Source organism: Coptis chinensis, chromosome 1, assembly GCF_015680905.1.
Source record: "Coptis chinensis isolate HL-2020 chromosome 1, ASM1568090v1, whole genome shotgun sequence".
Classification (NCBI taxonomy): Eukaryota; Viridiplantae; Streptophyta; class Magnoliopsida; order Ranunculales; family Ranunculaceae; genus Coptis; species Coptis chinensis.
The window spans coordinates 19,176,468-19,190,949 of NC_141456.1; positions in this window are offsets into that span (position 1 = coordinate 19,176,468).

Sequence of the window (14,482 nt, forward strand, 5' to 3'; positions counted from 1 at the left end):
GAGTCGCATCTTATCAACAAACTCTGAAGAACTCCTACAATAAACAAGTGCATCCTCGATCTTTCCACTGGCGATCTAGTGCTAAAAAAGACGCAAGACGACTCCAAATTAGCCCCTACATGGGAAGGCCCATACATCGTAGAACGCATTGTAGGCAACGGAGCATACTGGATAAAAACCCAAGAGGGGAAATTATTACCTCACCCTTGAAATACTTATCTACTGAAAAGATTTTATCAATAAAACCATTGTTGTTGTATATTCCGTTCTTCATGTACTAAAGTTCAAGGTTAAATTTCTTATGTTACCTAGTACAAGGTACTCCATTTACTTGCATAAAAGTCATACAGCTCGCATCAGAAGCACGAGCAGTATACTTACCTGATCCAACACACTCAGAGAGCCATACGCTATCATAAAAGCGAGAACTCTCCTCCGGTGAGCGCGGATGACTCTCTGAGCTTACATGCTCCATAGCCTCTCCAATTCTTGTCACATCGAGGACCTATATTTCTAGGATCAACCAAACGAGAACGCTCTCCGTGAGCAGACAGCTCTCTGGAGCTTACATGCTCCATAGCCTCTCCAATTATTGTCACGTCGAGGACCTATATTTCTAGGATCAACCAAACGAGAACGCTCTCCGTGAGCAGACAGCTCTTTGGAGCTTACAGGCTCCATAGCCTCTCCAATTATTGTCAAGTCGAGGACCTATATTTCTAGGATCGACCAAATGAGAACGCTCTCCGTGAGCAGATAGATCTCTGGAGCTTACAGGCTCCACAGCCTCTCCAATTCTTGTCAAGTCAAGGACCTATATTTCTAGGATCGACCAAACGAGAACGCTCTCCGTGAGTAGACAGCTCTCTGGAGCTCGCAGGCTCTACAGGCCCCCCCCCGAACCTCGTTCGTCGACGAACCTATACTCATAGAGTTGACCATACGAGAGCGTTCTCCATGAGCGTCACGCTTATATAAACCCACACGCTCTGCCTGAATAGAGCATTCCTTGGAGTCTTACTTCTAAGCTCAGAGCAATGCACTTAGTGGAGAACTCTTAATTCTAGACTCAGATTATCTAGAATACTCCTAACGTTTCTTCTCTTATAACATGATAAACAAGGAAGAAAGCGCTAATCACAGGCAAATCATGTTTCTAATCTAAGTCTCAAGCTCCTCAGTTATTTCAAGCCACATGCATAATAAGCAGGATGCTAGCTATAAACAATTAAGCAGAAACATGCATTCTGAGCACAACCAGTAGCAATACTTGACCACAGCCACAACAATTAGATCCACCGATCTGCTGGGATTACCCAGGAAATCTAGATTGGTTGCTATTACAAATTTAACAAAGCATCGAACTGCCACTTCCATGGAAACCAGTTCTCTATACCAAAATGGCGAACTGCTCAGGCAAGCCTGAAGACACAGCTCTATTGTTAACTCTCATATAAGAGAAGAGAATGTAAACAACATTTACAATGTTTCGCTGAAATGGACAAAGGTAGATCACATCATCAAATATCAGTCAAGACATGCTTATCTTCTGGTGCTACTGGTAGAAGCGATTATGTGTGCAGCGTGAGATCTCGGCATCACGCATACCTTGTCCTTGTTCCTGCGCTGCGCGATTCGCTTTCTTGATGCGTCATACTTCTCGTCTAGAGCAGCATATGCGACACAGGCCTTGGTATATGCCTCCTGTGCTTTGTGCGCCACTTTTTGACATTTTAGCATATCTGATCCGCCCGGCTAATTCCCTCTCTAGATCAGTCATATCACTCACTAGTCCAACATTCTCAGCAGCAGCAACATTCTGATACTTGTTGGTCATCACTTCTAGCTTCCTCTTGTCAGCCCCCCATGCAGCTCGCATACACCCCAGCTCGACGTGAGGGTTATCATCAGTCTTGGTGTTTTGCACAGCATCTTTTAATTTATCATACCCTGCAAGAAACGCGCAGCGAACGTAAAAGAGCCGGTTGTTCACGGAAATGGACCGCAACAACTTAGCGTGTCAGGAACTCACCAAACAAGCGGCCATATCCATCGTCCCCAACAGCGTCTCCATGTCCTCATCTTTCACCTCTGCCTTGTCACCATCCAACATGATCCCGCTTCAACGCGGTCGCTATGGGTGCCGAAAGTGGAAGCTTCTGATTCGGCGTTTCACCATCGCTTCTTCCTCTCGTCTTCCCCATGTAGTAGAATTAAAATCCCTACATCCCCACATCGCGGGACGAACTCTCACCGATGACTTGGCTTGGCTTTGCCTTAGGCGTCGCCTTCTGCGCATGACGAAGCGGTTTAAGCCTACCACCGTGGCAACCTAAACACAATGCCGCCAGCCGGACGACCATCTCTCCTAGGTCCTTTATGACCCCTTGCTCCTACAGCAGCAGCCTTCCTCTTACCATGATCACCATGCAATTGAGGATCGAATTCCATCTCCTCCATTATCAGAGGCGACATCTCCCTCATACTCCCTTCTCCTCTCACATATGGGCGACACCTTGCCATAGTCAAACCTATGAACAGAGATACTATTGCATGAGTTGCAGTTATACACCAAATCCTTCTCAACGGAGTAGCACTCACAAATGAAAATAAACGTACCTGTAGAAGCAACGACGAAGGTAGTGCACAACGATAGGGCAGAGAAGAGCTAAGACAAGAAGCCAAGCAAATGCCTTTTGGTATTCTGCAAACAGTTTATTTAATAGGTAACGTCTTTTCCCTAAGCGCTTAATAATTACCTTGAGACGCCAAACGCCATCTGCCCGCCATCATTATGTTCCCTGAACCGCTCGTTTTCCTACACGTGTCACGCACATGAGGGAATACTGTTGTTCGCGACACTGAACACAACACAATTTGTCCTACTCCATGTACAAAAGCCCAACGATCTAGTGGCATCATTACGCGCGACACCAAACAGACAAGTTAATGACAGGACGCTTATACAAGCTTACCGGTCATCTGCAGGGCAGTTATCACCGCAGCACAACCGCCATGCATAGTTATAGCAGTATTATCATTCGTAAACACAATCAAGCAAGCGACACACACACACAGTTGGGAAACAAACAACAAACATATCATATAAGCAAACAATGACCTGTTCCAACAGACTTGAACCACCGTTCGTTCTTTAGCCGAGTTGCTGAGACTACTCAGGAAATCCAACCTAGCTAAACAATATTTGTCATCACATGGTTACCCCAAACCAGTATGGGGTACCAGCTTGTTCAAAGTAATAGCACATAAACGCAAAGACGAACTGCTCAGGTTACCCCAGGAAACCAGCTCTATTGTATCATAGCTTATAAGCTGACAGCATAACAAAACAAATTTACAACTCACCATCTCTAGGCACGACAGTTAACTCTCCAGGCACAAACGACTCATCAATTTCAGCATCCCTCCCATCCACCACAACAGACACTCCATCAAAGTTCAAACTCATGAGCACATCAGACGCAGCAGCTTCAGTTCGCGGTATCACAGCCTCTAGCATGACCACTAAAGACGCAACAACGCCACCAACATCTCCTTCCACCTGTTCCACCGAGGTACGAGACATCTAGCATGCTTGCTCCTCCTTCAGAGCCTTATAGTCCACTTCCAGCTCAACAAAATCAGCATCCAAGTCATCATAGGCCTTTGTGGAGTCCTGAGCAACCTTTTTGTAGTGTAAGGCATACTCGTTCAGCCTACCAATTTCCACGATCCACGCGGAACATTCTCTTCAAATCAGTAGTTTTTGCCTCGGCTCTTACGCCCGGTATCTTTTCGATCTTGGCGGACTCGAGCTTGATGTGCTTTCTTCAGGTCTTCCAGCTCCTCGCGTTCCATCTTCACGCGACCTCCTGAACCTTTTTCAGCTCGTCGGACAGCTTCACCACGGCTTCTCTATCGCCTCCATGGCCGAAAGCAATCTCCTTCAACTTCTGAAACCCACTTACCAGCTGCAATTACACACATATGTTAATAACCAAGTCACAACAGCGTGCATAGGTGAACAGTTACATCAAAAGAAGACAACCCCACATACCAGACATTGCGCGACTTCCATTCGCTTCAGGTTATCAGCCAGCCCTCTCTCATCTAGCTCCTTACGGTTGCCGTCCAGAGCTATCTATTCTAACAGACAGGCCGATACCTTACTCGACCTGAAGCTACAATCACTTCGCTTCCGCGATTCGTTTAAGCCCATTGTCATCCAGATACACAAACTGTGACTCTAGGTCATCAGCAACCACAACAGCTTTTCCACTCTCTTTGCGGGGAGCCTTTGCTTTCGCCAGCGGACTGGGTTCACGCCCCAGTCGAGACGGACTAGACCCCGCCCCAAAAGTGGCCAAGTCCATGACCTGCTCCGGTCGCGCCCGACTCCGGCGATCAACCGTAGCACCAGCCGGACCACCATCAGAACCGCCCCCTGCGCTGGAGCTTTCCCCAAGAGCGTGCCGCGCTACTTTCGCAACTCGGACAACGTCGTGCTCAGAAGCATCACGTCGTCTCTTCTCCGACCTGCTCCTTGCACGAGGGTTGAAGACCACCATCTCCAACTCTACAGGAGCATCGATCGACCCCCCTTCAGGTCGGGTGCTCGACCCACCAGCCCCTGAGGCACCACCTCCAGCGAGTCGTCTCGCGCCGCCACGAGCCCGATTCCTATCTTCCTGCGTTACCAAGTCACTCGTATACGTCTCCATCACCTCTCGCCTTGTCTGACCTCGAGCTCGGTCCTTTTGAGCTTTTCTTTTTTCCCGGATCGCAGGCCCACCCCTTTCCACAAAGAAATTAGCAACCTCGGGCAACTTCGCTTTGTTTTTCGCTTTCGAGTCGACCACGTGAACCTCTCTATCTCCTCACGATCGGTTCAAGTCTTCCGCGAAAAAATCTACAGACAAAGCAAAAACATGGGCCTGTTAGAATAACTGTCAATCGTTAAGTAAAGCGACAAAAGAAAAATATTCCTACCCACCGGATATGTTACAAATCCTAGTTTGCAACCTACATCCGTTAACCGCGATGGTTGCCAACTAGCGCCAGCGACCTCTTTGTCCAGGCCTCGTTGCTTACACCGTCGATCACAGCAGAACGCCTCGTCATCGTTTGCAAACTAAAGTTCAAATTACCAGATCGCCTCACAACATAATGCTCAACTATGTCGGATACCCCTATGTCATATTCCCCACTCGCATTCAACAGGTCAAACACCTTAAACAATCGTCGGTGTTACCAACGAATTGACAAGGAGACTTCCAACAATGAGCCAAGAAGTCACACACCAGTTTCGAGAACGGTATTTATATATCGCTCACCGCCCTCCCTCCGCGATGATTACCCCCATTCGGCGGGTTGTACTCTTCACTATGTACATTTTCACTCAACCGTGGCTCGTATATCTCCAGGTCGGGAATGTTGATCTCATAAGCTGCCCTCAGTTCGGGAAAAGAGCTCGCAGCACGACGATCTACCGCTCTAAGGGGCAACTCACTTGATGACGACATCTCCCCTCGACTGGCGTCTCGGCCCGCGGCACCTTCGACCCAGATCGAGTATTACCCTCATCTACCCTAACTTTCTCATCCAACTCAGTCTGAATGCCAACACTCACCGTTTCTTCATTATCATCCTCATACTCTCCACAACTTAATGAGATCTCATGAACCTCTTCCGATCGCGTATCATCAGAATCAGACATTATAACGTTTCCTTTTTATCAATTACTCAAGCTTAAACCCTACAACCTAACACTGACCTACCTACTTAACAAATCGCACTTGAACGAGAGGAAAGCAAATTGAAAATGAAAAGGTAACAGCAACAGAAGCACTCACCTGAGGAACCCTAGCTTGCGTTTTTGCGGAAGAAGGAAACAGGAAATACCTTTTTGATTGTCCCAAATTTGATTTTGTACAAACCGCCCGTTCAGTTACCAAGAAGTTATGATTACAGCCTATGCCCTAGCCCGCTGCGTGTTTCCAAGGACTGTCTTTTCAAGAGTTTGAATAACGCGGCGACCGCCTCTTTTACCAACTGCTTTCACGATTAAATCGCGTGCCAATCACGGACTACCTTCCCTTTCCCCGCCAAATCATCATGCCACATGATTCAAAATTCTGGCATCCCAATCGGATCGTCCACCACAACTCGCTTATGCTCCACACGTTCTTCTGTTTTTCTCTCAGCAGATCGTTTCGAGGGACATAAACAATCATCGAGAGAGAGGTCGTAGGGAGTAATATCCTCATTAAGGAATATCACACACACGTGAAGCATAAAAGCGAACTTCGGGACATCGACCTCCAAGACCGATCTATGAGCAGCTCCCTTGAGAAGATATACGTGCGCAGCATAGGCGAACCCAAGACATCGACCTCCAAGACCGATCTGTGAGCAGCTCCTTTCATGTAGGTGGTACGTTTAAGGTCGATCAAGGATGTCTCAAGATTTAACAAACGGCCGGAGACGTAACGCTCGGATAAAGTCACCACCGTGTAATCATTACCAAAATCTTACTTGTACTTCCCACCACCGAAATAGGGACTACCGCGCCAACTTCCAATCAACACACGACTTTATACTAAAACCAGCCCAACACTCATTCACAATCTCCACCTTACACGTGTGCAAGAGACACACGTGTCTCTAGGATTGACACTTCAACAAGCCTATAAATACCACCTACTTGAACTACGTGAGACCTGATTCCTCTCTCCCCTGAAAAACCAAGAGAGGATACGTAGGCAGCTCACTCATCAGCGAACTCAGTCTCTCCAGAAAACCTTAACCCATTCCCCTCTCTTCACTATCTCTAAAGGAAAACCAAAACACCCCTTTACAGTCAACATGCATTATTAATTGACTGGAAATTCGGGGCAAGTTTTGTTAACCTCCATCAATATGTTGTCGAAAGGTTCCATTTGGAACAAATTCGCTAACCAAGTACGACTTTTTATCTCTGTGTTCATCTCCAATCAAATTCACCATATAAGGATTCTGGTAATCGCGAAAGTACTGCATATCTACCTAGAAGTTCCACAAAATACCCTAAACCTAAATCACTTTGTCTAATGCATTAATATGTCATAGTTGCAAAATGTATTAAATAAGATAATCTACCATCTTTAGCTGCCATTGGCTGACCCCTTGAACACAATCAGACTTGTTCTTCTTCACTTTGAGGTCCAAATAACCGTTCCCTATTTCACTTTTGTAAGAGAACTCAAAATGACCTTGTGGAAGCACATTATCTCCATCAGAATCTGAAGAGTAGAGATTACACAAATAAATTGAAAGTTTTATATCTATGCTTTATCAGATCCTAATAGTTCCAGGGTGAGATCATCTTATAGATGGCAGCAGCTAGAACAATTGAGGACGATTTATAAGTGACCCTTATTCAATAAATGTAAATTGGATGAGAGAAAAAAAATGCATATGAGAACTACAGGTTGTTAAGATCAAATCACATTCATCTTGTCACCAAAAACAAAACAAAATTAAAACAAGTTGAACAGTGAAGTAAAATTAAAGTTGTTGATGGGCTGCGGGTGCAACAATTTCCCATTTGAACTCTAGTAGATAAATAAATCAAAAGAAAGAAGTTGGACTATGCTTGTCTAACTCCGTATTCCTAGGAAATCAACAGAGTTGTAATTTATATGGAGTCATAACAAAAATAGCCAACAGAGTTGTATATATGGAGTCATAACAAAAATGATCTACTTCTCCGTATTCCTAGGAGTTGAAGAGTTTGAAGTGAATCCCTATTAATAATAGAGTGCATGATGTGGATCACTAGGACACACGGACTATTAATGTAGCATAATACACTTATAATAGGCCGGAGCAAGTCAACTATTAATGTAGTAAGCCGGCGAGCCTCTAAACAACCGATTCTATTGTTGGTCGACTTTCACGGTCCACAACTGTACATTCTTTTGCTAACCTGAACAGCTGAAAGGCTTATCAATAATAGTAGAGTCCAAGGTAACATCAAGAGGTATCATATCATAATTCTGAAATTGCTGAGCCAGAGTGATGTTGCTATCATAACTGAAGGGATCCCAAGCACTTAAAACAAAATTTTTAGCAAACTCCAATATTTTTAGCAAACTTCCACTACTGCACTCCCAAAAATTTTACAACTATAGTGAGAATATAATAAAAAAAAATAGTATGAAAAAAAAAAAACTAATAAAAAACATTATAATAAACCAACGTTTTTTTTTACTTCTCTTTTTGCCCTTACAAAATTATCATTTATCATTTGTTTTGAGTCCAAAACAATTAAAGATGGACAAATACGCTTTTGAAGGTTTGATGGGTTAATGAGACTAAAACAAATGGCCAAAGGCCCAAAGCCCAACTGGTCAGTTTGTATAATTCTAATTACCCATAACAAACCTATAAGCTCTCCCTCATATCTTTCACTCTCAATTCTTAAACAAGTAATCATCAGACTTCAACCCAAACAAAAAACAAAAAACAAAAAACAAAAAACAAATTTATAAATGACTTGCGACTCAACTTGTTGCACGTTTGTCCTAATTATTTGTAAAACTCGTTATCATTATCAATAAAATTTACACTTAAAAAAAACAAAAAACAAAAAACAAAACAAAACAAAATAATATTTTACTTTCAATGTTAATTTTTTATAGTTTTATTGATATGATAGTAGGGTTATATAGACTTATAGTATTATAGGATCGGAAATTAACAATTTGTTGAATTGTTGTAGACTTGTGGACTAGATTATGTAGATATATATATATAGACATAGTGTTTGTCCTAATTATTTGTAAAACTTGTTATCATTATCAATAAAATTTCCACTTAAAAAAAACAAAAAACAAATATATAATAAAACAAAACAAAACAAAACAAGGTAATATTTTACTTTCAATATTAATCTTTTATAGTTTTCTCCACATTATAGTAAGGTTATATAGACTTATAGTATTATATGAAGTTAACAATTTGTTGAATTGTTGTAGACTTGTGGACTAGATTATGTAGATATATATAGACATAGTAGTATCAATTAATGGCTTAAGTGCTTAAGTAAACTTTGTCAGTCACAACGCACTCTAGTTTTGTAAATTGAAATAAATGCATAATTTTTTTGATATTTATTGTTTAGAACTTCTGACAAAAAAAAAAATGCATACTTTTATTTTTTTTGGGGGTGGGGTGAGGGGTGTGCACATAATCTCGCACCTCCTAGTTTAGAATCTTGGCTCTGTCCTTGGAAACAACTAACCATATTATTACCACACCAAATCAAACATATATTGGCCCGTTTTTTCAAGTGTAAAAAGTCTCAAATGAAATCCAAACAACGTACTATAATAATCATATATCTAATAAAGAAACAAAACCAACCCATGCATCAGTTTGACAAACTACTAGATATAGCTAGTTAACTATTTATAGTAAGTAACTATATTATTTCATTCTTGTCTCTTTTTCTCTTGAAAGTGTTACTTATTAATGGAGAAAAAAATTGATGACAAAAAGATGAGCAAGAAGCTAGGTATATGAGCAAGAAATTTTACCATCTCCATTAGCACCCTCATCACCCTCGGTTGCCGGCAAACACTTACAGCTGTTTAAGGTTAGCCCCGTCTTCACATTAATATATGATTGTTATATACATATTTTTCAGCTTTTTTAAAAGTACGTTAAAAATGGAACCAAACAAGTTAAACAAATGGAACATAGATAAATAAATAATACCATATAAGAATGGAGGGAGAAGATTGCTAGAGAAAGGAGTCGAAGCTAGAAATAATAAGGTGGTGAGAGAGTGAGGCAATGTGTGAATATTGTGTGGGGAAGTAACTTAGCGCTTTATAAAAGAAGAGGCACCTGTGTTATTGTATGAGCAGTGACTTTAATTTTTTACTGCACAGGTAAAAATGAAAAAGACTAAAGACAATGGACAACAAAAGAAAAGAGAATGTTGGAAGTGCGGGTGATTTTTAGAAGAGAGAGTGGCGTGGGACCTACTTGATTCTCTATTTTTTTTTCCTGATAGTGGGACCTACTTGATTCTGAAGTGAAGAAAGAGGCGAGAGAAATTTTGCTTTTAAGGGAAAGACCCTTGTTAGCAATTCGAGATACGACAAAAATTTGGTACAAGAATAATTCGAGAATTATTCGGTGATTCAAAAAAACGGTACGGTAAAAAATTCGCAATACGACAATTATGCAGTGATTTAATTAATACGCGTTTTAAACGTTTGGTTGCAAAAATTTGGAAGTAAAAATTTGTGATATTATGTTAGTAAATATTAATAATAGTTGTCATTCTTTACAACATAAGAGCATCTCTAGGTGGTAGTAGTATATTCTTCATATTTGAAGAAATTTTTTGAAGAAGTTGGTCGCAAATTTCGATCGCAAAAATTATTGTAGACCCCACCCTGCGAGACATTAGTACTGGCGTGCGATAGTTGGAAAGTCGCTCATGTACAATTCCAAAACAACCCACACGACATTAGGAGTGGTGCGCAACCATTCTAAAAGTAAAAAAAAAAAAACCCCCCACGTGATATTAGGAGTGGCGCGCGACAGTACCACTGGCGCGTGGTGCTGGTCAAAGTAAAAAAAAATAAAATTGAGGCAACATTTGCAATGGCGCGCGACATTGCCAATGTCGCTCCGCATCCACATCCAAATTGCCAAATTTGCAAACAAGCAGGTGATGCAACCGGATTTGAGGCCACCTAGAGATGGAATTCCGAGAAATTCCGAACTTTTTCTTCAAATATGAAGAAAAAGACAGGTTATACTACCACCTAGAGATGCGATAAGAAACATATCTAAACAATTTAGCCACAAAAACATTGAAACCAATTGAATGGTCCACATAGGTACCTTCATTTATTTGTTCTTGGATTGAAATTAACGTTCAAATTTCAAAATACACACACACCATGACATGACAATTTAAATATTACCCAAAAAGTATAAAAGCAAAGCTTTTGGATTAATTTATCACTAAAAATGTAAGAGTGAGGACATAAAGTACATAAAAAATAACAAAAACGCAACCGATTTTTTTTTAGCAGAATTTTTGAAAAATTCGGCAAAATCCGTATTATTCGTTTTAATGCAAAAAATCGTGAATTATTGCAAATCTTTCAAACATTCGGAAGTATTATACGTTTTGTCCTTCAAAAATTCGATTTGCAAATAATTTGGCGAATTACTAACTAGGAGAAAGACTGCGTATATCCTGAAACGGTTATGGTGAACGTGCTGGTAAAGGATCACATGCTATCCACTCACGTATAAAGGATTTTATCATTCTTGAATCCTGACCATATTCATACTGTAGTCCTTGAATTGCTGAATCTCATTCGTTCACTGCGACGTGATGACTAATTAGTAACAAATATCCATACCAAATGAAATTTATGACCCTTAATATTTCAGGAGGTATGGCCAATATTTGCCATATTACAAAATTTACAAAGATAAACTGATGCCAAAATAATCTCTGCGATACAGGAATTTTGAAGCAATGCATTTTGTTCGTTTTTGAACAAATCAGTTTAAGATCAATGAGAATTTACTAACTAGATTGAAACAATATTCAGTGGTGTAATTAAGAATACAAAGATGCAGTCATTGTGAAAAAACAGTTAAGTTGGGATACCACCACTCAACCTGTGTGACTGTGTGAGGGAAGTGCATTCCTGGAACATAAGATAGGGTCCATAGAATCTACTAGAAGTTAGTTCTCGTCTTCTCGATCAGCTCATTCTCCAGAATGATCAATTCCACAGAGCAGCCATGCTCAACTTTGCATAGTCTCAAGTCTCAAGTCTCAAGTCTCAAATATTGTTGTAATAATATTATTGCAACCACCACTTAAGTCCCAGCCCAGTCCCCCCGGGACAATAAACACCAAAAATTCAACTCGGCCAATTTGCTAGCAAGATTTTGACATTATTGTCTCTTTTTACTTTTAAAGTTTTTCAGCATACTCATGATCAATAGTAAAATATTTGTTTGTTGTTTCGACGACGTCAGCACCTACTTTGACCACAGTAAGCGTTCAGCACTTATCACTGAATCCCGAAATACAGCAGCCAATTGAACCTTTAGCCTGTAACACCAATTAAAAATAAAACAATAATGAAGAAATGGTGATAATGCGAGTTTGAGGTTCTGAAGCGGGGCATATGGCATTGTTTGGTTACAAATTCTCAAAGTTCAGGATTAAATAGTAGTATCTACTTTCAAATTTAAATTCATGGTTCAACATAGTGTCGAGCACGAGGACTGCAACAAAATGGTGATAACTGATAAGGTGATATATTTATCCAATCACATAGGAAAATAAAAGTGTGGTCTCAATAGATTTTATCTTCTTTTAGTTCTATGCCGCTTTGTTTTGTAGATTTGTTATATGCAGCTCAATACTGGCAGTTGCAAAGTAAAAGTAAAACTTATAGGCTCAGTTACTTTTATGCTTGTTTTAGGTACTTCATTCATAAGACGTGAGGTCTTACATGAGTTACATATTTTCTTGGTTTAATTTTATTGGTTTAGAAATTTTTGAAATAGTTTATTCTGTGAAATTGGGCTTAAGCTTTGTAACAGCTCAGAGCCTTGCAAGGCCCTCCTCTAGGCTTAAACATGTTTTGTCTTAAAAACATTGCAATGTAAGATGTTGATATCTTGCGAGTGGGATCGTTTGCTCAAATACGTTTCGCTTAAGGCTGCTGCTCTAGGATATTGCCAACACCCCATAAATGGAGATTGTTAGTTTCTTGTAGTTAAGGTTGCTTTCTCGAAAGATAAAAGGTCGTATAGACTTGGTTATGCTAGGATTTGCTTGCAGATTTATATGATCTCTGTCTCTATAATTAGAACATACCACCCATAGTAGCCTCCCACAGGGTAACAGATTTAAGCAACGGACACGGGATTTGCTGCCTATAATTGCTTATTGTCGGCAGTAGAAATCAGGTCTAGTTATAATAATATCTAAGGTTCATTAGTCATGTAGAGATACCATTGAACCAGTGTGCTTGGTTATAACTTTTCTTTGCTTGTTATTAATTTCTTAGGCTAACTCTTGCCTTTCTTCTAGTAGTTAGTCAATCTGCGTTAGCGATATAATGGATCCATAAGCTCAAAATGGCAAGAGCACTCAAATAATTGAGAAGTTGATGGTTCGAATCCATCTAGATCCAATTGCATTTTTGTTTTTCAATGTATATTTGCATAGGTGGTTACATATATAGGTCTTTAAAACGTCTTGAAACAATAATAGCATTTTACAAAAAAAACGCTATTGAAACAAGGATAGCGCTAAAGAATGCATAGCACTTCCATAATAAACGCTATCGAAATTTTAATAGCGCTAAAATAAAACACAATCGTATTGATAGCATTTAGCACAAAACGTTATAGATATATTAGCAACGGCTAACAAAAAACGTAATTAAATTAATAGCATTTACTAGAAAATGCTATCAAATCAATTGCATTTTTTTGGTCAACGCTATCAAAAACATAACATCGTGTTTGATAGTGTTTTGTAAATGCTATCAAGTAAAGTTCATAGCTTTTTTGTGATGCTATCTATGTACTTATTTTTTGTAGTAGTGAGTATATCTTCCCATTCAAAAAATCACTTTCAAATAGAACTAAAGTTGAATAAATATAACTTCAACCAATACCTTTTTTTACCGGTACTAAAATGATATCAAATTGTATGGAAACACAAGAAATATACCAAAACCTCCAAACTACTCAAGAGAATAAGTTCAACATTTAACTATTTTCAATTTTTAAATAAGAGCATTCCTATTCAAAATAAGTTCAAAATCTAAAGAATTGCTTGAAAAGCCACATAAATCTATATTTGGTGACTTAGGCTTAGTCTAATGGTTCCCTATCCCCTTAAAAGTAGAGCTAAAGTCAACAGATTTTACTCTATATCATTAATTATCTCTGTATATATACAAAGGATTTTACTCTCTATCTTTATTTTACTCTGTATATATACAGAGTAAAATAAAGATAGAGAGTAAAATCTTTTGTATATATACAGAGTAAAATAAAGATAGAGAGTAAAATCCTTTGTATATATATAGAGATAATTAATGATAGAGAGTAAAATCTGTTGACTTTAGCTCTACTTTTAAGAGGATATGGAAGTATGGAACCATTGGACTCAGCCTTAGAACACCTAAACATCGATACATTCATAAATTGTTTACCCCTTGAAAGAAGCTCATTCTTAATTGTTTCCATGCTGAACAAAGTATTTCAAACACAAATAAATTGTGAAATGAGAACAGATTCCATCTTTATGAACGTCAGTCACCATTTTCCTCATAATCCACTATTTCCTTTTGTTAGTTGATCCGAGACAAGTATATACCTATTTGTTATATCCGTGTGTGCCCCCAAGTTGATTCCGGCTGGTTTAGCAAAA